Consider the following 26,700-nt stretch of genomic DNA (forward strand, 5'->3'; position numbering starts at 1 on the left):
AGCATGACGTTCCACGATGTGAATTTGACCCTCGACGCGGTCCGCTTCGCGGTCTAAGCACACTGGCGTGAGGCAATTATGCAATTACACTGCCCAGTCACCGCGCGTTCCTTTTATTTTGTTTAATTCTACATTGTTATTTTTCACTCCGATAGCGCCCGAAAGATTGCCGTTTAAGGCGACAAAGGCGGAAGAAAGGCCGTATGAGGAGGAAGTCATTTGTTCCCGCAGCTTTGCGCGTGATCTCACCAGCGTGAGCAACAAAAAAGAAATGTGCAATACAGTCTTGCCGATACTTCCTGTAAGCTATGCGTCCAGTTGCGAAGTAGCAAGGAGACCAAGGTAAGATTTAAAAAAAAAACTGAATGGTGGGAAGGGGGCGAGGGGGGGGGTGTATTATTCTCGATGGTGTCATCGCTTAGGGAAAAAAAAAAAAACTATGTGGTGCACACAACGCATAGACGCGTGTAGTGTGAAATGTCGTGTGCAAGGCGTATAGTTTCCGCTTATTAGTTATGCTTTGTTCGCGTTCCGCATGTTTCTTATGTTTCTCAGTTACTGCTCTGTACGTACAAAAAAGAAAAGAAGAATAAAAGCTGACAAACAAGCAAAAATACAATTCGTAAGTGCGTACGACTGCTGTGCTACAGGAACTGTGAAAGATAAGCTTGCTGGTTTCCCGCAGAGCAATAGTTCCCAACGCGAAGCGCTAGCTTAATTAATAAGTCTAACTGTTAGACGTTTGAAAGATATATAAAAAGAAAAAAAAAGAAGAAACGTAGGACAATGACACAGTCGAACGCAGCAAAGGATACAACAAAAAGAAAGTATAACGAATATGCATGGGCTCCTAGGACGTCATTCACACACACACACACAAAAGAAAAACGTATACTTATGCAAGAACTGTTTGTATCAGAGCAGACACTAACCAATCGCAGCGGCTTACTTTATATTAACGAATGCGGCCGGCCGATAGTATCAACGGCACCTTCGGGACATGAGCTTCGCATGTGAGGCCCCTAGTTTTTCTCTCTGTACGGAACGTTGCACTTAAGACTATACGGGATACATTTTCAGCAATAGTTAGCGCGGTATTTTCCGTTTTCGTCTCTACCTCTCCTTCTTTTTTTAAAACGTTCGCCTACTCTATTCAGCTGACATTAGTATAAGCGCCGTAAATCTTCCGCCTACCAAGGGCAAGTGGCTCTTTCGCTGCGCAGTATCGAAGGACGTTTCCTGCCCCGCGAGGTTGATTCAGCTGCCTCCGTCGACGGGGGTTATCCGCGATCATTTTGCCATTTCCTGCGCGTACAAGCTTTTTTTTTTTTTTCGTGGGGGTGTTTTACTTGAAAACTACTTCTGGGACTCGTTTCGGTCCGAGAGTACGGTTTTTATACACAGCCAGATCTCGTAGCTAAATATCGTACCAAAGCATCTGCTATACAGATGCGATAAATGAAGGGCTGGTGCTTGAATCTTCAGACGTGAGTTCTACATTAACCGCGGCTCTGATTAGAACGTGTCATTGGCAAGATGTACCGTCTGTCGCTGCAGTATCTATAGAGGTCGCAAGAACGAAAATGCTGCTGTCTTTCGCTTTGTTGCCCAAGTCATAATACCATTAAACAAGGAATATGCAAATTAACAACAAATAATAAGAAAATGAAATCGCTCGCTCACCCTTCCATTTACCGTAATCCTATAGGTACGTACGCGCTACAATGTCCTAGTGAGAATCGATTGTATACGCAATTAATTATATACGCGATACCCAGAAAAACAAATATGTACAACATGGCGCTTCGGAACGTGTCACGCATACCTGGCGCATTCCGCATTAAGAATGCACGTGGGGAATATTTCCCAGACATCGCACACACAATCTTATGAAAAGAAATGAGAAAAAAAAGAAAAGAAAATGCAATGTTACAAAAATTTTGCGGTTCTCAGTCGGACAGATGGGCCTCGGCCGCATCAAAGCCGGTTACGCGACGTGGCCCGCATTCAACTGGTGAGTGTTTGGAGGAAAGCAAGTTACCGAAGGAAATCAAGTAATCCACACGCACAAGTATATCAAACTCATGAAAAATGCAATGCACGGGGCTTCAGTGGGAAGTTTTGGAAAGCCAGGTCCCAGAGACATGCAAAGAGGAAGATAGCACAAATGCGGAATGTGAGGGGAAAAAAAAAACGAACAATGGCTGGAAAAACGCACCTGACACTCTCACGATGACAATGCGGGCAGGGACCGCCGTCTTGACCCCCCGCGATAGAGCGACCACGGGAACAGGAGGGGTTCGGCGCCGAGAACGACGGCTGGCTTTTTTTTTTCTTTTTTACACACAGTGCCACAAGCACGGGCACACACGCACAATCACGAGCACACACTGAGCAGCCGATACAGCGGCAGCGGTGGTGTTCTCTCCGTGGGTAGCGGGGGTATGGGCCCGCCGCGCCGAGCAGACGAACAGCAGACGAGGCGAACTCAAAAACACGCAGAGAGAACGGGAAAAAAAACGTGCGGCCGTATCCCGCAGAGAAAATACTTCTCGAGGTAGACAATCAGGAGGTGAAGCGCAAACAAGAGAACGAACAGGCTGACGGGAGTCAGCACGAGATAGAGCTCCTTCGGGTCTCGGCGACGGAGCTCAGAGAGAGCGGCGGCGGCAGCTGTTTCAAGACGGACCTCTCTCGGCTGTCGTCTGTATATCCACCACGGTGCTCAAGAGAGCACGGCTCACGCACGCACACAGAAGAAGACACTTCCTTCGGCCGAGAGGGAACGCGGGCCCTTCCGGAAAAAGGCGAAGAACGGCGGCAGCACCGGGACGTTGCGGCTGGAACCGCGGCGAAGTGGTGCCTGCGGCGCGACGGTATCCGGTCCAATCTCCCCCGCCCGCAGCGGCGACGACTACGACGACGTCGACCGGCACCCGGCAGCACCAACACGGCGAAGAAGTAGTCGCGGCAACTCGCGCGGCGGCTGCGCGTAGTACTACAACCTCGGACGATTCTGCGGCGGCGGTGGCGGCGGCAGCGGTAGGGCAACTCTCGCCGGCAGGGAAGAAAGAGGGGAGGAGAGCGGGCCTGGCTTGGGGGGTTGGCTGGCTTGGCTGGCTGGCTGCTGCTGCTGCTCGTATCCTGCTAGTGGACGGCCGTCGGCTTCGTTTCTGTTCGATCCGGGTTCCTTTTCACGATGCGAGGAGCGATCACAGCCGCGGCGACCGGCTCGACGGTGTGGCCCTGCACTGGCTGTTCTTTGCAGACCGGCGCCAGATTGCGGAGTGAAGGATTGCGCGCTTGCACGAGGCGTTAGCGCAGGACTCCTGCGAGTAGTAGCGTGGTCGGAGTTACCCCGGGCGAAGACGGAAAAGGGAGTGAGCGACAAAGTTCGTTTCTTCTTTAGAAGAGGGGGACCGCCGTCGGAAGAAGACGTCGCCGCCGACGTCCTTTTCTTGAATGATGCGCGGGGAGAAACCGTCACGAAGAAGGGAGGACGCGAGCGTAAACCAGCTCGAGCAGGAACCAAAAAAAGATAAATGAGACTCCGAGAGGAGGCTAAGGATGAGGAGGGGGGAAGAGACGCGCGAGTTTCGCCCTGCGACCTGCGGCGGGGCGTTGTGTCGTGTAGTGGCGGTGGGTGCGACAGGAGAGTGAAGAAGAAGGTCCGAGGTGGGTTGTTGGCGGGCGCTGGTACAGGGGTGGCAGTGAAAGGAGCACGGCGGAGGAAACTTAAAACTAAGAAAAAAATGACGATCCTTATTCGCGCTATGCACACGAGAGAGCGTGCGCGAGGGAAAGATTACCTGGGGCGAGAGAAGCCCGTTTGGCGAACGGCAAACGCACTTTTTGGTCGAGGGGAGTTCGCTCCCACAGTGACGCGAGCCGTCGGCCAGGCCGCCGCCGCCGCAACCAGCCGGAAATTCCAGGCGATTCGAGAAGGAAACCAGTGGCCCTCCCTCTCCTCCTCCTCCCGTTCTTCGCCGTTCACTCTTCTTTCCGCCCCGTCCTCTCTTTCTCGTGTGAGATTGACTACGTTCGCCAGCCCTCTTCTTCCTTTCCATGCAATCACTCTCGAGTCGCCGTCAGAGCCTCCTCCTGGACCTGCCGCCGGGACTTCCTATGCCCTCGGCCCCTCTGCTGGCCCGGCGCACCCTTGGCGCTCGAGTCGGCGGCGGCGGCCAGTATGCATTCCCTCCCTCTCGAGTCGGCCGACTCACTTCCATTTGCGTTCTTCTCAGTGAACTTTTCATTTCTTTTTTTTCGTGTACCCTCCGGCCCTGCCCTCGCGTGGTCGTAGAAGAACACAGGACTTCCAGGATCGGGTAGAGATACACATCGGAGGATGCATACGCGACCGGCAGCACGTCGGGCTTTGCGAGCGTGGAACGGTAGCTACGTAACTGTCGAACTCCGCACGATGCGGAGCGAGGATTTCGGTGAACGTGAGCGGAGCAAATACCCCCGTCCTGTGAGAAAGACGCGGGCGCGGCCACGTTGATGCCGTTCCTTAGCCCCCTCCCCACCTTCCACACTCCCTGCCCCTGCAATATCCAACCGATATCGGAGAACTTTACGAATTACGTTCCTGGAGAGCAGTGCCCGCCCCACTTTCCAAGTGGGACGGGTACTGAAGGCACTTTCGATCGGTATCTGATCGATTCGATCTGATCTTGCGATCGTGATCGTGATCGACCGAATACTGTGTAATGAAAAGTACTGTGTAATGAAAATAGACAAGCTATATCCGCATTGCCTGTGTTCACGTTATAAGCTTGAAGTAAAAAATAACAGCTATTCCCTACTACGGTTGGCATCGCTTTCTAAAAGGACCACACCTTATGAGAATCGAAATACACAGCCATGGCTAATCAAAACGTGCAGAACCGGATACGGACAACAAATGGTAAACAGAACCCTACCGCATTTGCTAAATTTCTGCCATAAAAACGGTTTCACTCCCGAAACAGCATCGAACCAGAAACTGAAATTGTTCTTCTGTGACAAAGCTCCTTTCCCATGACAGAATTTCATGTGGTTCTTTCATCTCTGCGCATGTACGCTACACGCATTGCAATGTACTGTTACATACTACACCAATGTGTGCCGTTTTATTTTTTGTTTTTTCCTTCATTATGTAGCGCTTTTTACTTGCAGTTTTTATGTTTGTACGTTTTTGTTTAACATTGGTCTATCACGCAGTTAACAAACTTTTTATTTCTATAGTACCTTATTGTCAATGTTATCGACAAGTTATTGCTGCATTAGTATTTATTTGTTTGTGATTTTTATGTTGCCATGCGAAAAAGTGTTTCTGTTTCTTCTATTTTGTTCTCCGGGGAGCTGGGAACTAGTCAAGCTGACTTGTCAGCTTTTTTTCCCGCACTCCCTCACTTCATGAGTGAAATAAAGATTATTATTATTATTATTAAAAAAAACTGAAGGCACTTTCGATCGTGATCGAAAGTGCCTTCCCATGTGGTCGAAAGTGCCTCGCAACAACAATATAAGGCAATCGAGACAGCGCATTCGCAGAATCTCAGGTTGTCCTGTTTTCTTTCGCGCTAAAGGCGGCTATAGCGTATACGCTGTGCTTAGCAAGGCACACTTAACACAAAATCATTTCGCCCTGTTGCGTGTGATGCAGGGACTTTATAAGTCGACCGTTATCCTGAGACCGGTGGGCTCGAGCTCAATATCTTTCTCGACTTGGACTTAGGATGACTTGTACCCTCATCCTGATTTCACCTGCCAAAACCATCCTGACGAGATGAGTAGTACAACGTATCAAGGATAAAGTCTTTGCCGGATTAATCAGCTGTGAGACTGGATAAATCAACAGTGTCACTGTTGAGCTCGTTGATGAGTGAACGATGCCATAATTAAGTTGCGGTGCAAGCCGTTGTATAACGGATTTAATGATGCTCAGTGTTCGTTTTATTAAATCATGACGTTCTGTGGCTTGTCATTGTGTTACCATAAACGCCATGAGTTTTTTCAACCTCATTCAGTGTTACTTACGGTACATTAGGGACAAATCTTCAACAGTTTCTGGCATTGTTCCTCGTTCCCCAATTTGGCACGTTTCCCAATGGGGCCACCGTAATCTATCTTCAAAGTTCGCCACTTGTGGCCATGCGCGACCTTTTATGGCGTTATATAGGGTATCCCAGCTAAAGTTAGCCAAGCTGCTCAAGGGGGGGGGGGGGGATTATATAAGTAATATGGTGCAAAATACAATTTTAAGAACTACTGTGCTCGGTTGCTGACTCGTGGCCAGCAAGCACCATAATTCTTATAATTGTATCATGCGCTGTGTTTTTCAAATCTTTCTTTTTCTTTTATTTGAACAGCTTGGCTAACGTTAGCTGGCACCCACGCTATAAAAGCGATAATTCAAGAAGTTCAATTCGTAGTAATTGCCAATCACGCGTGAAATCAAGTGGCTTGGACTGTAATTGGCAAGAACACGTGAAAGGAAAGTACTTATCGCACGTTGCAGGGAGGTAGCCATCATCATCAGCAGCAGTATTAACACATTTGTGGTCGCTTCGTGCATCGTGGGTGTCATTACGCTTTCCCTTATATACCTGTAGGTCGCATTAGGCGTAGTAAGTTCCGTTTCAATAGTCATGGAAAGCTTCGCCTTCATTGCGCTACGCCAACTTAAAGGGTCACTAAAGAGGAACATTAGAAAAAGTCTTATTGGTAAAGTGCGTTTCTCGAATTCCGAAAAAGGCCAACCTTATCCGGACAGTAGAGGTTTGGTAAGGCTAGGAAGGGCGCAAACGAAAGATGGCAAGCCTTCCCAAAACGCGCCCAAGCTGCGTGGGCGTGCGTTTAGGGAGGGGGCAGGATGCTCCACAATTAACGAGAGAATGGTGGCGACGTCAACGTGAAGTTCACGCACTTTAGCTGCCGGTGACGTCACGTATTTTGAGCTCCTCTTTTCGGGTGAAGCTAGTTACTGTTTATTGATAACGAAGGATCTGACTGCATTTTGACGCTGTAGCGCACAGTCAGCCATGCTATAGTTGTAGGTACTTTTCTACTGCTCAAAAAAAAAAAAAGAAAGGAAGAGAAACGGCACAAATGCGCGAGAGAAAGTCTGAAATCAATGGCGTCTCAGTGACGACTATCGGTCGCTAAGGGTTCGAGCACGAAATGCAATGAAGCGAAACACGCTCAGTTTCTTATTTTCTTTTCCCGCTAGTAATCAAACCTGCGAGAATTCATGAAAGTAGAGCGTGGAAAGAACATGTTCCAAATCTGTGTACACCGCTCACAACTGCGCATCTAACTGCCATATAAAGGAGAACTAACTTTAATATAAGCAACGGTCACGACCGAAATTGCCTATACACATGCATGTGACGCCGCCATGGCGTGGCGTGAACGTGCGGAGGGGGGCGCTTCAAGTCTCCTTCGTTTCGAGGTGTGTCAGTGATCCGAGTTCTCGCTTACGCTGAAGACCTCGGCGCCGCGCCGACGACGCCAGAAGCTGCCGGCGTCGCACTTCCCGACTGCGGAAACGGGCGCGCGCGCCCGTGAGAAAAAGGAAGCGGTTGTATAAGGGTTCCCATCTCTCGCATCCCGAGATTCGCGGGCTATCCGGGTTCTTCAGACAAACGGCATTTACGGGCGTATATCCATCCTTTCTTTTTTTTATTTCCCCACATCGCACGAAAGCTCGCAAGTGCGTGCGCGGTCACCTTCTCACGCCGAGATTTTTTATTATTTTTTTTTCTCACATTGCACATCGCACCTCTCAGCATTTTCACAGGGCGCTACGGAAGAGAGCGAGCTCGCGCATCTTGTCAGTTCCGCCAGTATATCGCGAGAGTCTCGGTCACTGCTTCCGGAGTTCACGTGTTTCGCGTACAGTTCGGGCGGCTTTCGAAACGCGAGCGAATTGTCGGGGAGGGAAGGACGAACGTGCGATAGCGGAAAAACTAAGTGCAGCGAGGCGCGTTAATTCTCGCAACCTAACCGGTATGCACTCTTTTTTTTTTTTTTTCTCGCGTCCGTTGCGTGAGGCGCGGACAGGGTCTGCAGTCATTTTGAAACAGGGCTTCACGCGTATACGGAGAAAAGCAGCGTCTCTCGGAAGCTTCGGACGAAGGCACGCAGTCTTCCACGATATCTCATATAGCCCAGAAAACTGCGCTGGAAAGTTACAGCGGGGTTCGATCAGAGGTATGTATATGATACGGCTGTGATGAAATCATGGACGGCTCTCTAGAGGACGTGTAGCGCAGGCGTCGATTGCCATTCGCACCACGCGCGTCGCTGGAGGAAGAAAAGAAATAAAGAAGTCACAAAACGAAAGGGTTGTGCGAAGTGCAGAACTCGCATACGGCACATCTGGTCGTTGTTTGCCAAATACACAGATCGCCGCAACCTCCGGCACGCATGCCAAGCGAATGAGTGCGCAAGTGATTGCGCCGAGGCGTCACGAGGTTACGATATGGCCGGCACGTCGGTGACCAAAAAAGAAAAAAAAATTGCGAACTGGCTTTGGCGGCCTCCTCACAATGCCCCGAAGCGAAATAACTCTTGGCGGTGCCTTTCGCCCGCTTCCACCGAGATCGTCGCCGTTTGATTACGTATGCGCGTATAGTGCAAACAGGCTGGAACAGCGTGACATGATAGCCATTTGTAATCAACTCCACGCCTTGGCAATAGCCGGGAAAAATGCACCTTCGTTGCAATATTTCTCGGATACCACATACAAAGCAACACGACTCTTTTTCACGTGGCCCGATGCGGGAACGTCCGCATCACCGATGCGACATATGCTTTGTTTTCACTTTGGCAAGGAAGAGCGAAGGTATGCTGACGCACAGGGCAACGCGTACCGCAAAAGCCTGAAGAAGCGATTCAAGCTCTCTTGTCTCATCGGCGTGAAGAAGCAAACGAACACGTTTTTGGCGAATGTGTCATCACAAAAGACCGGAGCATTACGCAAAATACCAATTATTTCCCTTTACGTCCTTATCGCGCCTGTTTAACATGTAGGCACTAACTCTGGGACTAGAAACATTTTAGTGGGACTTTTATTACGCCTATGAGTGCATATTTAAATGTTGGTGCCTATATATGCCACGCGTCCCACGTAAGTTGGGCCAGAATTAAAAAAAAAATGTTCAAGTGCCGCGCGGCTGGACCGAACCAAGGTAATGTTCGCCGTTGCTAGGAGCAAGCCAGATACATATTTTTTGCATTTCGCGTCGTTGAATAATTAGTTCATATTAATTAATGAACTGCTACCATATATTCAGAGCAAAAGTGCCATTGAGAAAATTGTAAACCATGCTGAAAAATTCCGATCCAGCTTTTTGTTGCTTAATACATGCTGTATAATTTTTTTCCAAGCGTGAAAGAACGCATATCACGGGCTTTCTTACAGGCAGACCAAGTTTACGGAGAGACGAGAGCCATCGCTTATGCTTAGAACTGCTATTTTGTTTTGCAGTAAGATTAAGACATTTAAGATTTAAACAAATCACGGAGAGGGAGAAAGAGAGATAGACCACGTGTGGTTCCTCATTTTTACTGCTGAATACGTTCAGTTATGAATGCACCACATGTAAATTGGACGCATAACTAACAAGGATACAGTACACATAAGGATAGAGTACACACAGTGAGACAGAAAAGTATCGAGCTTGTAACTGATACGTGCACTAGTAGTACGTACCGCCGATGCCGATAAAAGTAATAAACGCCACTTACTTGCCAATAAATGAAAATCGCCCAGTGCCTTCTTCAGATCGCTACACGACTTCCTTTTTTTTTTCTTTTCAACGGTTAGCAATTCGCTTGTTTTCACCTCGTGAAACACCAACTTGTCCGAAGTCATGACTTGACGCAGTCGAGCGAAACATCGCCACGAAGTCTTAAGGGTGCCACAAAAACCACAAATATAATGCGTTTCACTATACTTGTCAACATATTTCACTATTTTTGCTAAGTGGCATTTATTCATGCGTCCTTCACCAAACACGAGAGACAGACAAGTAGAGAAACGAAAAAAAAGTGCTGTGTGGTGCAGCAATTTATATGCTAAGTAAGTGATTGAGTGAGTTAAGTGAGTGAGTGAAGTGAGTGAGTGAATGAGTAAGGGAAGTGACTGAGTGAGTGACTTAGTGAGTGAGTGAAGTGATTGAGTGACTGAAGTGAGCGAATGAGTAAGTGGAGTGAGTGAGTGAGTGAGTGAGTGAGTGAGTGAGTGAGTGAGTGAGTGAGTGAGTGAGTGAGTGAGTGAGTGAGTGAGTGAGTGAGTGAGTGAGTGAGTGAGTGAGTGAGTGAGTGAGTGAGTGAGTGAGTGAGTGAGTGAGTGAGAGCGTTCGGAGCTTTGGCTGAAGATGCTACGCGCGTTTGTCCTCGTTCAGTCTCCTCTACGTGCGGAACGCCGCAATCACGGCCGTAGCCAAATGTAGGGTTGGGGTGTCCTGACAACACCCAAAATTATCGCTGCGGCGATATACTGTGTAGCACAACTTAAATATATGCCATTATATGTGAATGTCAAAACGTCTAATATGTTTATACTATGTTTAGCAATGCACTCGCAAAAATAAGCGAATATTTCAACATGGCCGCCACAGTTCTCCTCAAAATCCCTCCCGAAAAGAATTCCTGGGTAGGACTCTGGCCGCAATGAATTATCTTTGCTGCATAAACACATGTATAAGCCAACGTTACGAGTACATGTGTAATGTACCAAATCACCGAAGTAGGTCTACCGTCTCGAAAGAAGGCCTTGTAGCACAGGTCATATGTCCTATAACATGCATACGATGCGAGGACCAGTAAAATTCGGTTGACAAAGGACGCGTTGTTGGTGCAGCGCGTTCGTGTCTTTTGTCAAAGTTTTCGAAGGCCCAGCTACACGCTCGCACGTGACATGCTATAACGAGACGACATATCAAAACTACGAGAGAACAACAAACATGCTCAGTATCGGCAACTACGTGATGCGATGTGTATGCCCTTTCTTCAGCGTTCCTAACAAACACAACGGTGTACATTCATTGTTTATACCGACAAAATTAAAAGTCTAGCATAGTTTTAAGCAATAACTTACTTCCCACTCAGTTTACACTGCATACAAAAAATGCTGCAGCGGAGCGTGTATATATTACATGCGCATGCTTTCGTGCAATAAAACCATAGTTGGGAGTCGGCTCTTAACCATGCCTTTCTGCATTGTCCATGCTTGTGTGCATTGTTTCCCTGCGAATAAATGCAAGCTTGCGCAAAAACAATGTGCCTTGGTAGAATCGCTACATAAAATCAGTGGTGATTTAGCAGTAAATGCGAGAGGAATGCGTTAGCATTAGGTCACACCTATATGACGACCTGGATACACGAGAGACGCAGCCGTATATATATATATATATATATATATATATGACTGCGTCTCTCGTAGCCGAAGGGCAGCTTTAGGACATCAAAATCACAAATAAAGTCGCAATCATTCAGCCTTTCAACGCGTGTATACTCACCTGTAGACGTAACAGGGCTTCGGAGCGGACGCTATGAGCGTGCTTTTCTAGCATTTTCACGCCCACGCATTCTTTTTTATGTCTCCCTCACATGCGGCATGCCTGTTACGTCAGGTTTGGTAGTTCTCGAAACCAAAACCATTATGCAGACGTGAAGCCCAGTTCAGGGCAAAAACTAACTGGGACGTGCGCAGCACAAAGCGTTGACTGATTTCTCTGAACAGGGAAGGGAAAGAAGAAAAAAATAAAAGCGAGAGCGAAAAGCTCAGACAGGTCGAGACGAATGATATATGCATGCAAGCGCTCAACCGCACTGCCCATTTGCATAATGGTCAAGCAACCAATCGACAATCGACCAGTGTGTGTTAAGCTAACCGTAACTACATTGCAAGAAACAAAAACGAAAAAAGAACATTTCGTGAATTGCAGAAATTGAGGGTTGGAGCAAAGTGTTCGAACTATGATTTGTGAACAGAGACTTCATATACTCGACCACCATAGGAGTGAAGCAAGAACATGAAAAAAAAAAATACTTTCACAAAGGCTTGTATTCATAAAGAAGTTATTATGCTAGAATTGTCCTAAGAGCAGGTGCCCAGGGAATCGTGATGGTAAGCATATTATTAGCGTGTGCGGCCGATCACTGGAAAACCACTCGTACATACGAATAAAAAGCTGAAGTTTCCATCTTTCCTCAATAACTTCGCAGTGGGTTGGACTGTCACCTGTCGCGGTCGCTATCGGCATCGGCATAGGGGTGGTAAAATTGCTAAGTATAAACGGCCAATCTAGGAGCGAAAGAGCGTGCTTGCGCAAGGACAACAGTGCCATTAATAGCGAGAGCGCATAATGACTCACTTCGCAGGAATTTCCCTGCTAAACTGTTGCGCTCGCAGAACGAACGCTGTCGTTAGGTAAATAAAGCCAAAAATGCAAAAGCTACTGAAGTGTGAAACATTTCCTTGAGATTCGTGACGGGTAATATGCGTTCTCTCATACAGTATATACGTTCCTACCGCGAACTACGTATACACTGCGTCGCTCCGTTGCTTCCGGCTTCTGTATGACCACTTTTCTTGCTATCTAAATTTCTCCATTTTTTTTCTTCTATTTTTCCGTGTTCGGTGAAAGTAGAGAGCTTTCTCCAGCTCCTGGGTAAAACCACGCATTGATTTAGGAAAGCCTGCAGACCTATGGCAACAAGGACGGTTGCTCAACAACTGGACCTTTCGACAGACTTCGCATTTCTTTGTATCCTTTACGTAGCTAATCATGCATTGGGCTAGTGCTGACGCAAAGTATCGGGTTCGTGCGCGACTTCATGCTGTCTTACTCTCTATGACAGAACTAATTCCATCATAAATACCACAACAATTATTAAAGTGCGTAATCTGACCCAGTGATCGCGATATTCTCCCAAACTTCTCATGAGCTTTTTTATACGGCTTCTATATATATATATATATATATATATATTGTTTTACTGATTTTGTTACAAAAAATGTCAACAGAAAAATTCTTGCCCCTTCTCTCTATTGTCGAATATTAAGTGCATTCGACTGAAAACAGGTAGTATGGAGGGGCAAGATTGGGCGAATAAGGCGGACGTTTGTAATTTCCCAGTTCAAGCCTCAAGTGGCTAATGCGGTAATTTTCGCACTTGTGGATGATTGTGCATCGAAAGCTGGTGAATAAATCCGCAGAATTACGATGAAATGAACCATCTGAAAGAGATCAATGAAACTGTTGAGCTGCTCATGAGCAAACCGGAGAGGTCTGCCAAGGACCTGCCAGGTCTCACAAAGAACAGTCTTGTAGAAAAAGTGATCGCTTCGCGTGTATTTTATGCAGCCGATCGTTTTAACAGTGTGCGGTCGAGGCAGAGGTCGGTTAAATGACTTGACACGTTCCACGGTACGTTTCAGACATCCATCTTTACTCGTTATATTATAAAGTTGTACAGTGACGTTGAAGAATTCCACACTGCCAAAAGCCTGAGTTAACAATTTGATTCTTTATTGGGGCCAGATTGGTGCCCATAAGACTAGCAACACTCAAAGCACAACGATAGCGAAACAGTCATCGTCAAAAAAGCAAAACAATGTATACGGCTAGCATAATATTTGAGAAATAATCAGACAGATGCATGTTTATCGACACTACCATTGTACCCGAGCAAAGTTACAGACACGATCTCTTTGTGTGTGCGAAGTAGCAGCAGTATTGAGACTACTCCGTGCGCCGCATTTTGTTGTCGGAGGCTTTCACTGTTATATCTAAGAAAAAAAACTCAGAAAAAAAAACTGTTCGTTGTTGCCCAACGAATGTGGAGTGAACAAACAAGCTGAGTGGAAACGACCGAACCCACACCTCCCCCCCCCCCCCCCCCCGCCGGTGGTCGTGTGCGTCCCTAAGCGCGCTGTGCATGCGTCATCACCACCGGTGTTCCCGTAATGTCCTAACGGTGCGACTTTCGAGACCTTGTCCTTTCTTCTGTTTCGACACACCGGGTAGAACAGAAACTTCAAAGCTATAGCGCTAACAAGGACGACAACAGTACGCGGGACACGGATGAATAAAAAGCAAACACCAAAGAGGGGAAGAGAGAAAAAAAAAATTTTGGGCCCGTTCTCTTCTGCTCCTTTCCTCCAGCGGTCGCCGCTCGAAGGGCGGCCTGCCCGGCGGACCGGAACGAGCACCTCCGTCTATCAAGCACATCTCTCTCTGTACGCACGCTTGCGGAACACCGGAGTTCGCAGAGCGCCCCGGAATCTCCTGTTTTTGGGAGAGCGGACGAAACTGACCACACGCTGCGGCAGCGGGGCCCATCGACGCTGGCACTGCAGCGAGAGCGCCGAGAAGGAAAAACGGCCGGCGAGAGATGGACAGACGACGCGGCGGGGGCGCGGTAGGCACGCGTCCGCGCGGGAGGGAGGCCAGCCGAATTGCACATCCGGCAGAGAGAGGCGACGCCGGGCCGCCCTGACCATTGTTCGCGCATCTTCGCCATCCTCGATGGTTGTGTTTGCCGTCGCTTGTGTGCGGACGGACGCGTAGGTGCGCTCGCGCAGTTGGTGTGTGCGGGTGCTCTCGTCTCTCGCCAGAGCCACCTTTACCTCCTCCTCCTCCTCCTATGTACCACTCCCCCTTTATCGTCCGAGCAACCACTCCCCTTCTGTATGCCCACACCATCGTTCTCGGCGCTTGCTCCACCAGCGGCAGCGTGCGCTTCGTGATCGCACCATAAGGCGCAAAGCGCAGCAGACTCACTTCGGGAAATGTACGCGTTCGCCGACAGTATGTGTGTGTGTGTCCGCATGCGGCACCCATCTACAAAAGGCATCCGGCTATAGCGGACCTGCCCCGATTGTGCGGTATACGCGTTGCGTCTCTCTGGCGCCCTGTATACGTGTGCGCCGGGTGCTAGCTTGCCTCCGCTGTGGCGAAGCTGGACGCCTTTGTCGGCCGAACATACTTGAGGGCATCGTGCAGTGGCTCCTAAGAACACGTTATGAGCTGCTATACAAAGCGACGCAGCTTATGTATATTACGGATATGCATATAATAACGACACTTCCAAAAGTAACAACACAAAGGAACAACAGCACGAATGGGGACTAATTTTGTGACGTGATGAAGCGGACGAGAGAAATGGCCACCGCAGAAACACCAATTGCCTGTGTCACGCACGTGGCAATGAAAATTGCGCGATGCGACGCCTGCACACCGGCCACGGCTTAACGACAGCGGTTAGCAGAATATCTGACTGTCTTACACGCAGGCAAGCGCTGTCGTCGACGAAGTAATGACGACAGAATAGCTACTGCAACGCGAGTAATGAGCGTACAAAAAAAAAAAAAAAAAGCCCGCGGAACAGAGTTCCACAGGATGCCAATACGACCGGCACAATGAGCCTTCTATCTATCTATCTATCTATCTATCTATCTATCTATCTATCTATCTATCTATCTATCTATCTATCTATCTATCTATCTATCTATCTATCTATCTATCTATCTATCTATCTATCTATCTATCTATCCATCCATCCATCCATCCATCCATCCATCCATCCATACACCAGGTACTTCGGCAGAGTAAACAACCACTTGGTTACAAAGAGGGCATATTTGTCCTCTTTCCTTTTTCGACAACGAAGTAAAGTATAAAGAGAGCTCTGCGAACACGTCTTCCGGCATGAGCGAGGCATTCAACTAGCGATATACCAGTGACGTCACGGTTTTCTTTATCGCTTTTCGGTGGCTTCCATTACGGTGCCTAGACATTCAGGTGATTGCGCTGCATATACGTGGTGCAAGCAGCTAGATTTCACTTTGAGAGGAACAGTGGGAATTGAATTTTGCTGGTTGCGGTACCTGTATGCTGCTCTAGACGGACGTAAAAAATGTTACACTCTTAAAGGTGAAAATCAGTCTATAGCTCACACACTTAACCCTCTTTTGAGTGCTTGGGTGCGAGTTTATAGGCTGTTGCGTTTCGCCTGCGACACGTGGTTTTGCCGGCGCGACTGCGGCGGGGCGGCAGACATTTTGGCCCGATCGTCGTCGCCGCAACGCTCATCGCCAGGTGTTTCCAGGCGCGACTGCGGCGATGCGACCGCAACGGATCACCCTCGCATTCCAGTCATTGTGCCAGAACCAGGCGATGCGAAAGCAGGGATCATCCCCTCATTACAGTCATTGTGCCCGACCGGCAGCGCTACAACAGGGTGCTACGAGATCGTGCTCGACATGGTGCTACGGCAGCGCTACAACAGGGTGCTACGAGATCGTGCTCGACATGGTGCTACGGCAGCGCTACGACAGGGTGCTACGAGATCGTGCTCGACATGGTGCTACGGCATCGCTACGACAGTGTGCGTCACCATTAGCCCATTGTACATTCACGTGCTCGTCTTTTGAGGGGTTCCTTCTTGCCCTCAACTGCGAGAGTATAAAAACAGCTGCCCCCGGACGCCAAAAGGAGGGCTCCGATTTCTTCTGCTGAGTAAAGTGCTCTCCCGTCTCTCTACTTCGGTCAACCTGACCGCCAACTCTTTGCGATGTTAAAATAAACAAGTTGTTTTGTTGTTACCAGTCGACTCATGCTTTGCCGGGACCTTCGGATGCTTCCAGTTGTACCCCAGGCCGCCAGGCCAACGCTACCCTTGGGGCTTGCGACCCAGGTACAACCACGGGCGTCAGCGCCGAGTTTCCAACAGATCGTACCAGCGGTGCGATCCAAAACATCTGGTTGGCAGCGGTGAGATCGCCTCCGACTTCAAACAACTGTCTGCCAGCGGTGAGATCGCGACAACGGAGGCCAGCAGCAAAGAGATGCAGTTGACTGTATGCTGAGCAGCTCAACGACGATCCGGGAGCAGTGCAACGAGCCCTGTGTGACGACTGGTTGCCTGCAGCGGAACGACTGCGCGGAATTCCTGCCTGCGAGGTTTGGTGAGTGCGGGACTTTCTTCTTCTGAGCTTTGCCAGGCTTTTTGTTAGTGTCAGAAACAGAGCTGGTAATTGTGGTTGTCGTTGCTGCCGGGTTAGTTTGCGGCAAGACAATAGTAAGCAGTAGAGAAAGCAGCATTCAGAGCAGCCATGGATTTGAAGTCGTTGCGCAAACCGAAATTGTTGGAGCTTGCAAGAGAGTTGGGTCTGGATGTCTCGGACAAACTCAGAAAACCAGAACTGATAAAGGCTATTCTTGAGTTAGAGGCTGAGGATGACGAGCTGTCGGAATGCCTTGAGACCATTGAAGAGAGGGAGACTGCAAAAAGACAGGAGCGCGAACTTAAAGAACAGAAAGAAAAAGAAGAGCGTGAACGTAAAGAACAAAAAGAAAAAGAAGAGCGCGAACTTAAAGAACAGAAAGAAAAAGAAGAGCGTGAACGTAAAGAACAGAAAGAGCGAGAGCAACAAGAGCGTGACCGTCAACACGCTTTGGAAATGAAGCGTCTTGAGGTAGAGATGGAACGCGCTCGTAATGGAAGTCAGGCACACGGTGCAGGAGAACGCGTATTGTTCAAAATGACTGACCTGATGCGGCCGTTTAAGCTTGGAGAGGACATTGGTTTGTTCCTGGTTAACTTTGAGCGAACGTGCGAGAAGCAGGGGTTCTCTCGGGAAACGTGGCCACAGCGCTTGCTCACTTTGTTACCCGGCGAGGCGGCCGACGTAGTCGCTCGCTTGGATAGAGAGGAGGCAGAGGATTTCGACACAGTGAAATCGAGTCTTCTAAAAAAGTACCGGCTGTCTGCGGAGGCGTTCCGTCGGAAGTTTCGGGAAAATGAGAAAGGCAAAAGTGAGTCATATACAGAGTTTGCGTATAGGCTTATGTCGAACATGCCGGAGTGGCTCAAAGAAGAGAAAGCGTTTGGTGACCACGATAAAGTTCTGCAGTGCTTCGGGCTAGAACAGTTTTATAGTCGGTTACCGGAGAACGTGCGATACTGGGTCTTGGATAGGCCAGACGTTTGTACGGTGGCTAAAGCCGCTGAGCTAGCCGAGGAGTTTGTGACGCGTCGGGCTCGCGGAGCTAAGGACGGTCAAAAGGGTGAATTTGGCTTGAAGTTTGAGAGGCCGAAGTTCACACCCATGAGAGCAAAAGGGGACACGCGTAAGGCGGATGCGAGTGAAAGCAGTCCGACCAGACGTAAAGAGACGGCGGCAGCCAAACGCAGAAAGCGGTTCGAGATGAGGCGAGCGGGCGTTTGTTATACGTGCCAGAAGCCGGGTCACTTTTCGGCGCAGTGTCCGGAAACAACACCAAAAGTTGTGTTTTTTTCAATAGGCAGCACTGACGAGAACATGAAGCTTCTCGAGCCTTACATGCGAGACCTCCTCGTGAACGGGAAAGAGTGCCGAGTGCTTCGCGATTCCGCAGCTACGATGGATGTAGTTCACCCATCTTACGTAGAACCCCATATGTTCACGGGCGAGTGCGCGTGGATCAAGCAAGCCGTGGAAGCTCATAGCGTGTGTCTGCCAGTAGCAAAGGTGCTTATTGAAGGACCTTTCGGAGCGCTTGAGACAGAGGCGGCAGTGTCATCTATGCTGCCACCCCAGTACCCGTACCTATTTTCAAACAGGTCCGATCACCTCCTGCGCGAGAAGGGGCTTTTGTTTGGTGAAGCTAGTGTTCAGGCCTTAACCAGATCGAAGGTTCGGGAGCTCGCTGCAAAGGCGGTAGTTCCGGGGCCGACGTTATCAAACAACGAAAAAGGGTCAGAGGCGCAGCAAGCTGATATTCCGAGCACGCCCGAACTGAATAAACTTGAGTCTGTAACGTTAAAGGCGCCAGATACTGGAGAGGAAACGCCCGACGCGGGAAAGATAGAAGAGCTATCTACTGATTTGCTCATCGCGCCTACGTCAGACGGACTTGATAGGTTGCTAAAAGTCAGCCGGTCGGCTTTGATAGCCGAGCAAAAAAAGGATGGCAGCCTGGAAAACGTGCGCTGCAATGTCAAAGAAGGTATCGCCAGGAAAACTGCGCGTTTTGTGGAAAGAGGTGGAGTCCTGTACCGGAAGTATCTAGACCGCAGAGGAGTGGAGTTCGATCAGCTGGTCGTGCCTCAATGCTATCGTCAGGATCTGTTGCGCTTGTCACACTGGGGTTCGTGGTCCGGACACCTAGGAGTTAAGAAAACTAAGGACCGTCTCTTGCAAGAGTACTATTGGCCAGGGTGTTTTCGGGACGCAGACCATTTCGTGAGGACATGTGACACTTGTCAGCGGGTGGGCAAACCAGGGGACAAATCGAGGGCGCCGTTGAAATTGGTACCTATCATTACGGAGCCTTTTAGACGGCTCGTTATTGATACTGTGGGACCTCTGCCGGTAACAGCCACGGGGTACAGACACATTTTGACTGTGATCTGCCCAGCGACAAAGTTCCCTGAAGCAGTGCCGCTTAAAGAACTCAGCTCAGTTGAGATAGTTAATGCACTACTGTCCATATTTGCGCGAGTTGGTTTTCCTGCAGAAATTCAATCAGATCAGGGCACAGTGTTTACTAGCGCTTTGACGACAACTTTTCTCGAAAGGTGTGGGGTAAAGCTGTTACACAGCTCAGTGTACCACCCACAGTCGAATTCCGTTGAGAAGCTCCACTCCGTCATGAAGCGCGTGTTGAGAGCGTTGTGTTTTGAACATCGAACTGACTGGGAGCTGTGTCTGCCTGGGGTGATGTTTGCTTTAAGGACCGCGCCGCATGCGGCTACGGGGTTTTCGCCAGCTGAACTGGTGTACGGTCGCTCGCTTCGATCTCCGCTTCGCATGCTTCGAGAATCGTGGGAAGGTAGGGGCGACGACCCAGTCGTGGTGGAGTACGTGCTTAAGCTCCTCGAACGCTTAAGAAGGGCACAGGAGTTGTCAGGTGAAGCAATGACAAAGGCCCAGCAGAGGGCCAAGGTTTATTATGATCGGACAGCCAGGGCCCGTCGTTTTGAGGTTGGCGATGAGGTCATGATATTGCGCACATCGCTAAACAACAAACTAGACGTGCAGTGGGAGGGCCCAGCACGAATTGTTCAGAAACTGTCGGACGTTAACTACGTGGTAAGTCTGCCAGGAAAGCGGAAAGCACAGCAAGTTTACCACTGTAATCTGCTCAAACCTTATAGACAAAGGGAAGCAGTGGTGTGCATGATGGTAAACGTTCCTGAAGAGCTTCCGGTCGAGCTTCCGGGACTAGGCTCAGTGACGAACAGGGAAGACACCGGTCAAGTCATTAGTGACCTTATCAGTAAAGCACCGCTGTCGCCCGAGCAGAAAACCGAACTACACCAGCTATTACAAGAGTTTCAAGGTCTGTTCTCTGAGAGGCCTGGTAGGACTTCTGTACTTACTCATGATATAGAACTTACCTCCCCAGAGCCAGTACGATCCAAGGCGTATCGGGTGTCACCCCGCCAGAGCGATATTATGGAGGCTGAGGTAAAGAAAATGCTACAGCTCGGTGTTATTGAGGCAGGTGAGAGTGATTATACCTCCCCTTTGATTTTAGTTGAGGTACCGGGCAAGGAACCTCGTCCTTGCGTCGACTACCGCAGGCTTAATTCCATCACTAAGGATCAAATTTATCCGATCCCTAGCATCGAGGAGCGCCTTGAGAAAGTTAGTAGCGCTCAGTTTATTTCCACCCTAGATCTTGTCAGGGGTTATTGGCAGGTTCCACTTACAGAAGAGGCTAGTAGGTATGCGGCGTTCATTTCACCAATGGGAACATTCCGTCCTAAAGTGTTGAGTTTTGGTTTGAAGAACGCGCCATACTGTTTTTCAAGCCTCATGGATAAAGTGTTGCGGGGACAGCAAGAATTCGCTTTACCGTATCTAGACGACGTAGCGATATTCTCCGCATCCTGGTCTGAGCATATGGCACACTTGCGGGCAGTGCTAACCCGCCTGCGCGAAGCGGGCTTGACAGTCAAGGCTCCTAAGTGCCAGTTAGCACAGGCCGAGGTTGTCTACCTCGGTCACGTGATTGGTCAGGGTCGTCGCCGCCCCTCTGAAATAAAAGTGGCCGCTGTGCGAGACTTTCCGCAACCGCGCACCAAGACCGATATTCGGTCGTTCTTGGGTGTCGCCGGCTACTATCAGAGGTACATCCCTAGGTACTCTGATATCGCGGCTCCCCTGACGGATGCTCTAAGAAAAACAGAGCCTCAAACAGTCGTCTGGGACGAGACAAAGGAAAGAGCTTTTAGCGCCCTAAAGAGTGCCCTAACAAGCCAGCCTGTGCTACGATCGCCAGACTATACAAAAGGGTTCGTTGTTCAGTGCGATGCTAGTGAGCGAGGCATGGGCGTTGTACTGTGCCAACGGGAAAATGGAGAAGTAGAACACCCCGTCCTGTATGCTAGTCGTAAGCTGTCCAGTCGTGAGCAGGCGTATAGCGCCACCGAGAAAGAGTGTGCGTGTCTCGTGTGGGCCATTCAGAAATTGTCATGCTATCTAGCCGGCTCGAGGTTTATCATTGAGACGGATCACTGCCCTCTCCAATGGCTGCAGACCATCTCTCCCAAAAATGGCCGCCTCCTGCGCTGGAGCCTCGCTTTACAACAATATTCCTTTGAGGTGCGTTACAAAAAGGGGAGTCTCAACGGTAACGCCGATGGCTTAAGTCGAAGCCCCTAACGTAGGAATCAGCCTCAAAATTGTTTGTTACTGATGTTTTTCTTCCTGAGGCAGGATTTTTTTTAACATATTGCTTTTGTTTAGTGTTTCAAAGTGATGATATGCTTTCTAGTGCAATTTTTCAATTTGTGGACGCGTTCTGAGTGATGCTAGACTACTGTAAGGAACTAGGCAGTGGTATAAAAAGGGGAAAGAGCCTGGCAGGGCTTAGTGAGGGTTGTGCCGTGCTTGCTGACTGAGCGGTTGAGTTTCAGCGTAGTTCTAACGCTTGCCGGGAACGAGAACAAAAATGTGAACTCTCCCGAAGTCACTTTGCAGTGTCCCGTGCGAACCTGAACGAGAGAACGAGGCCTTCTCTGTGCGCTGCGCTCAAGAAACGTCGAGGGACGCCCGACTTCGGTTATGAGCATCATCGAGCGACATCCCTCCGGACAGCGGATGCAGTCCCCTGTCCATCGGGATCTCCTTCCCCCGGCGGGGCGGTCTGTTGCGTTTCGCCTGCGACACGTGGTTTTGCCGGCGCGACTGCGGCGGGGCGGCAGACATTTTGGCCCGATCGTCGTCGCCGCAACGCTCATCGCCAGGTGTTTCCAGGCGCGACTGCGGCGATGCGACCGCAACGGATCACCCTCGCATTCCAGTCATTGTGCCAGAACCAGGCGATGCGAAAGCAGGGATCATCCCCTCATTACAGTCATTGTGCCCGACCGGCAGCGCTACAACAGGGTGCTACGAGATCGTGCTCGACATGGTGCTACGGCAGCGCTACAACAGGGTGCTACGAGATCGTGCTCGACATGGTGCTACGGCAGCGCTACGACAGGGTGCTACGAGATCGTGCTCGACATGGTGCTACGGCATCGCTACGACAGTGTGCGTCACCATTAGCCCATTGTACATTCACGTGCTCGTCTTTTGAGGGGTTCCTTCTTGCCCTCAACTGCGAGAGTATAAAAACAGCTGCCCCCGGACGCCAAAAGGAGGGCTCCGATTTCTTCTGCTGAGTAAAGTGCTCTCCCGTCTCTCTACTTCGGTCAACCTGACCGCCAACTCTTTGCGATGTTAAAATAAACAAGTTGTTTTGTTGTTACCAGTCGACTCATGCTTTGCCGGGACCTTCGGATGCTTCCAGTTGTACCCCAGGCCGCCAGGCCAACGCTACCCTTGGGGCTTGCGACCCAGGTACAACCACGGGCGTCAGCGCCGAGTTTCCAACAGATCGTACCAGCGGTGCGATCCAAAACAAGGCAAAGTTACACTATTATTAGACTTTTAAGGGTTATTACGGTTATATTCGCCCGCCACAGAAATATCTACACGGAGTGAGATTGCACTGGCAGTGATTACAAAGATGTGGTGCTGTTTTCTTTATCAGCGTTCTTCTTCGTGACCCATCGACTGTTTCGTTAGTGTTTTATTTTATTTCGTTACATATCTATCGCTGTTTCTATATGGCAAAGTTTTCGGAATAGCCGGTCCCTTTCAGTGGACAACCTTTCTAAATTTCGCAGATAACGAAGAAGGAACAAGAATAAGACAACTAGTGTTGTCTACAGGCAGTACCCGCCACCCCCTGCCTGCATCTAATTCTGACGCTACTTTATGTAATTCCAACAAGCACGAGCATGTGCAGGCGCTAGCCTTCGATACCCTCAAACTGATATACAAACTTTTGTACTCTAAACATTATACGGCGTGTATTTCATACTTTTATACATCTTTCCGCGTAAATGTTCCTTCCAGTGTCAGTATATCTCCCCGACTCTTTTTTAATCCGACCTGTGCAGCGATAGTGCATTTTAAAGTAATGCAGCGATCCATATACCTGAACTTGCGGCCAGTTTTCTAAAGCGGGCGATTCATTTTTCACACTCGAGTCAGCGTACACCGCTACATTCTCGATTGTACACCGCGCATTACCGCGAAACCGCATCGGGCGTCAACATACACGCCACTGACATTCGAGTCGTGTCCATACTTATTGTATACCGGACGCGTGTGACTGTGGTGACCGAAGTGCCGCACAATGATCTCAGAAGGCGAGCCGACGTGACCGCGCGGCTGTTCTCGTATCCTGCGAGCACAGAGGGCCTTTCCGCTCGCCCGCGTGGCACGCCGACCTGGTCTTCCAATTCTGTCAATCACCCGCGCGGCGGCTGCTGTTATTTGCTTGAGCGGGCCGCGAGACCGCGCGGCTCACGCCCCGCCTCTATCTAGGCTAAATACTTCGTGGGGAGAAGTCCGCGCAAACAGGTATACACCGGACGCGGCAGCGGTCGGTCTCGCAACAAAGAGAACAACCGAACGACGCTGTCCATTAATGCAAACATTTGCCCATCGCGGAGTTTCGTTTTTTTATTTATTGGATTCTTCGTGTAGCCGTTAAGGAGCAGGAATTAAGGTCCGCTCGCGACCACTGTGTAGAGAATAACACGAGACGCGTAGCGTACTCCGTGGTGACTAGCTCTTATCAGTGCTTGATGTCTCCCGTAACTTACACGAATTTAATCTCATTTGTCTCCCTCTCTCTCTAAACTAATGTAAGGACAAAAGGTTACGCTGATATCTATTATGGCGTCATGAAAAGCTTTCAAAAAAAGTACCAGTACGCCTGCAGAGCTCAAGTAAGCAAAGCTATAGCCGATGCATTCGAAATTACTAATGGCAAAGATATCTGCGCAGTATAAGGTGTGTTTGACAAAGATTTGGTATACAATTCGCGTTCGGCTTGCTTTAAGTAAAAATGCCGCGATTGGCTTGGAGCGAAGGCTTCTTTACATATATGTAACCGCACAGCGTTGTAGAATCTCCTGTTACAATTCGTCATCTAGTGACGTCATTGGGGAGAACGTATTGTGTACGTGAGTGCGTAAGCATACGTTCAGTCGAAACATCGTTAGCTGCGAGTATGGTTGCCAGCTAGTGCGCATATTAAATGGATGCCATTGACAGTTACATACTATGTCGGCGGCTTGGCAGCGGCACATTCGGGTTTCTATATTAGACGGGCACGGGGGGGGGGGGGGGGAGCCGGTGTTCTTTACTGTGATTGGTAGGTAGCGCTGTCACTCGATTTCAAAGCAAAATGCAATATCTCGGGCCAATCTGTTGCCATCATACACGGGGCAGTTACTACTAGCACTGATGAAAGACCACACTTCTATTCGTTTCCTCCACGCACGCGCGGAGAGAGGCTGTTTCGCAGGCTCTTTCTGACGTCACGTGACAAATGCCGAAATAATGCTTCCGCCAATTTCGGCCGGTCCCCTCGCGATACATAATTGGCACGGTTTTCGATAGGGCTGTGCGGCATTAAGTGTGCAATGTTTGGTAAGAGACGCACTAATCTCACCGCTCGTTACGCCTCCAGGGCGGAGGGGGTGGGGAGGGGGCAAAGGAAAGACTGAGGCTCGGCAGTGAGAAGTTGGTCCGCGGAGCGCCGGCGATGATTCCGACGAGGATCTCAGATGAACGTGGCTGTCGTCCCATATGGCGTCGTCACATTAAACGACGCGCCCTCCCTCTCACCTCAACTCCCCCCCCCCCCCCTACCCAGCCAACCTCGAAGGGATACACACTCCCGCTTGCACACGAATGCGCGCACACCTGCACTGCGCACGCCAAGCTCCGCGTTGGAGCTCACGTAGCTTCCAGGACGTGGTCGTTGTTGCCCCCTATGGTAAAGGAGCAGGAATGGAGCGGGGCAAGATGGCGGGAAGGTAGAGGGGGGGTTCGTCGGTAGGCGGGGCCGCAATGATGGCCACTTTCTCCCGCCCAATTACCCGAGCAAGATCCGGATGCAGCGGCCGGCACGCGTACGCACAAGCACCGCTGTTTTCTTTCTTCTTTTTTTTTTTCTTGCCCCCCAGCTTCTCCAGCGAGGTGTGTCCGCGGGAGCCCCGTGCGAGGCGGCCAGTGCTCGCTGCAGCTCGTCCGGGATGCGAGATCGCGGACGATGATGAAATGGCGCTCTGGCCACGGCTATATAAAAGGTCGATCTGACATCAGGAAGTCGCGAGAAGACGTTTACCTTGGGATGTTGAACTACGCCCCCAGCGCGGATGCGTAGATGTAAAGCATGCTTCGATATACATTGTATAGTGACTCGACGTATTGACGTGGATTCTCTGTTCCCTCCAAGTCCCCGATTGCCTGGACGTTCGGATTTCATTTTTATTTTTTTTCTTGTTTCTTTATTTATTCCGTGCAGTAGCAACGGCGACCCGACGGAAACAAAGCTATGTTCGTTGGTGGTTCGGAGTGCTCTGCGAGAGCTTCGACATCGTGCAGCTGAAATGTTTAACAGAAATAATATGCCATTATACACGCATGCCCGTTTCGCCTTGCGGCAGCTATGCTATAAGCATGCAATGATCGCTTATATGAAGCAGTTACGAGGGATGCCTTTGCGTAATACTGTTACGGGAAGGAAGAAGCGTAGAAAAAAGGTCGGAGTAACTCGAAGAGGCCACGGAGCTCTGCGGCTTGTTGGGTTGAGAGGTCTGGAGCAATCATCTTTGTAAAGTCGTCGGTCGGGGCAGATGCAGAAGGCTCAGAATGGGCATTGGTCGAAGACGGCGCAACAGATAGAACGGAAATGTGGTACTCGTGCGACGGTGACAGCGTGGCAAGAGACATGCCTCGAGGAAGTACTTGTGGGCACTGTCCAAAATTTAGGATGGGAAGACATGTCTGATTGTCCGCAACAGAAACGATGGTGTGTGGGAAGGAGACATTGTGAGAGAGAGAGAGAGAGATGCAAATGAGAGGAAGGCAGGGAGGTTAACCAGACTAAGCAGAACTGAAGTCGCGGTAGTAAGGACATAGTCTCCGTCAGGTACAGGGGGGCAGGCTAAAACAGGGATGCAGGTCGCTGCTTGAGATGGCAGGCGAATAAAATCCGCGGAACAAAGCTGAATTGGAGCTTGAGCAGGAAGGTCAATCGGAACAGGTAGGGGTAGGTCAAGTTGTACAACACCGGCTGAACAGTCAATCAGAGCAGAATGGGCGGCCAAGAAGTCGAGCCCGAGGATTACATTATGAGG

At 49.7% G+C, this 26,700-nt stretch overlaps 1 protein-coding gene across 4 annotated transcripts in view; it reads right to left on the reverse strand.

Annotated features, from left to right (window-relative positions):
• LOC142579723 (uncharacterized) overlaps window positions 1-26,700 on the reverse strand; it is a 273,149-nt gene that overhangs the window by 84,775 nt on the left and 161,674 nt on the right. Inside the window, exon 1 of one of the 4 annotated variants that reach the window (XM_075690219.1) lies at window positions 2,219-3,632. The exons of the other annotated variants lie outside the window; for them this stretch is intronic. The gene's annotated coding sequence lies outside the window, so the exon portion shown is untranslated. Of the gene's footprint in view, window positions 1-2,218; window positions 3,633-26,700 lie in introns of those variants that run through there. 4 annotated transcript variants of the gene reach the window in all.

The sequence above is a fragment of the Dermacentor variabilis genome, chromosome 4 (assembly GCF_050947875.1).
Source record: "Dermacentor variabilis isolate Ectoservices chromosome 4, ASM5094787v1, whole genome shotgun sequence".
NCBI classification, from domain to species: Eukaryota; Metazoa; Arthropoda; class Arachnida; order Ixodida; family Ixodidae; genus Dermacentor; species Dermacentor variabilis.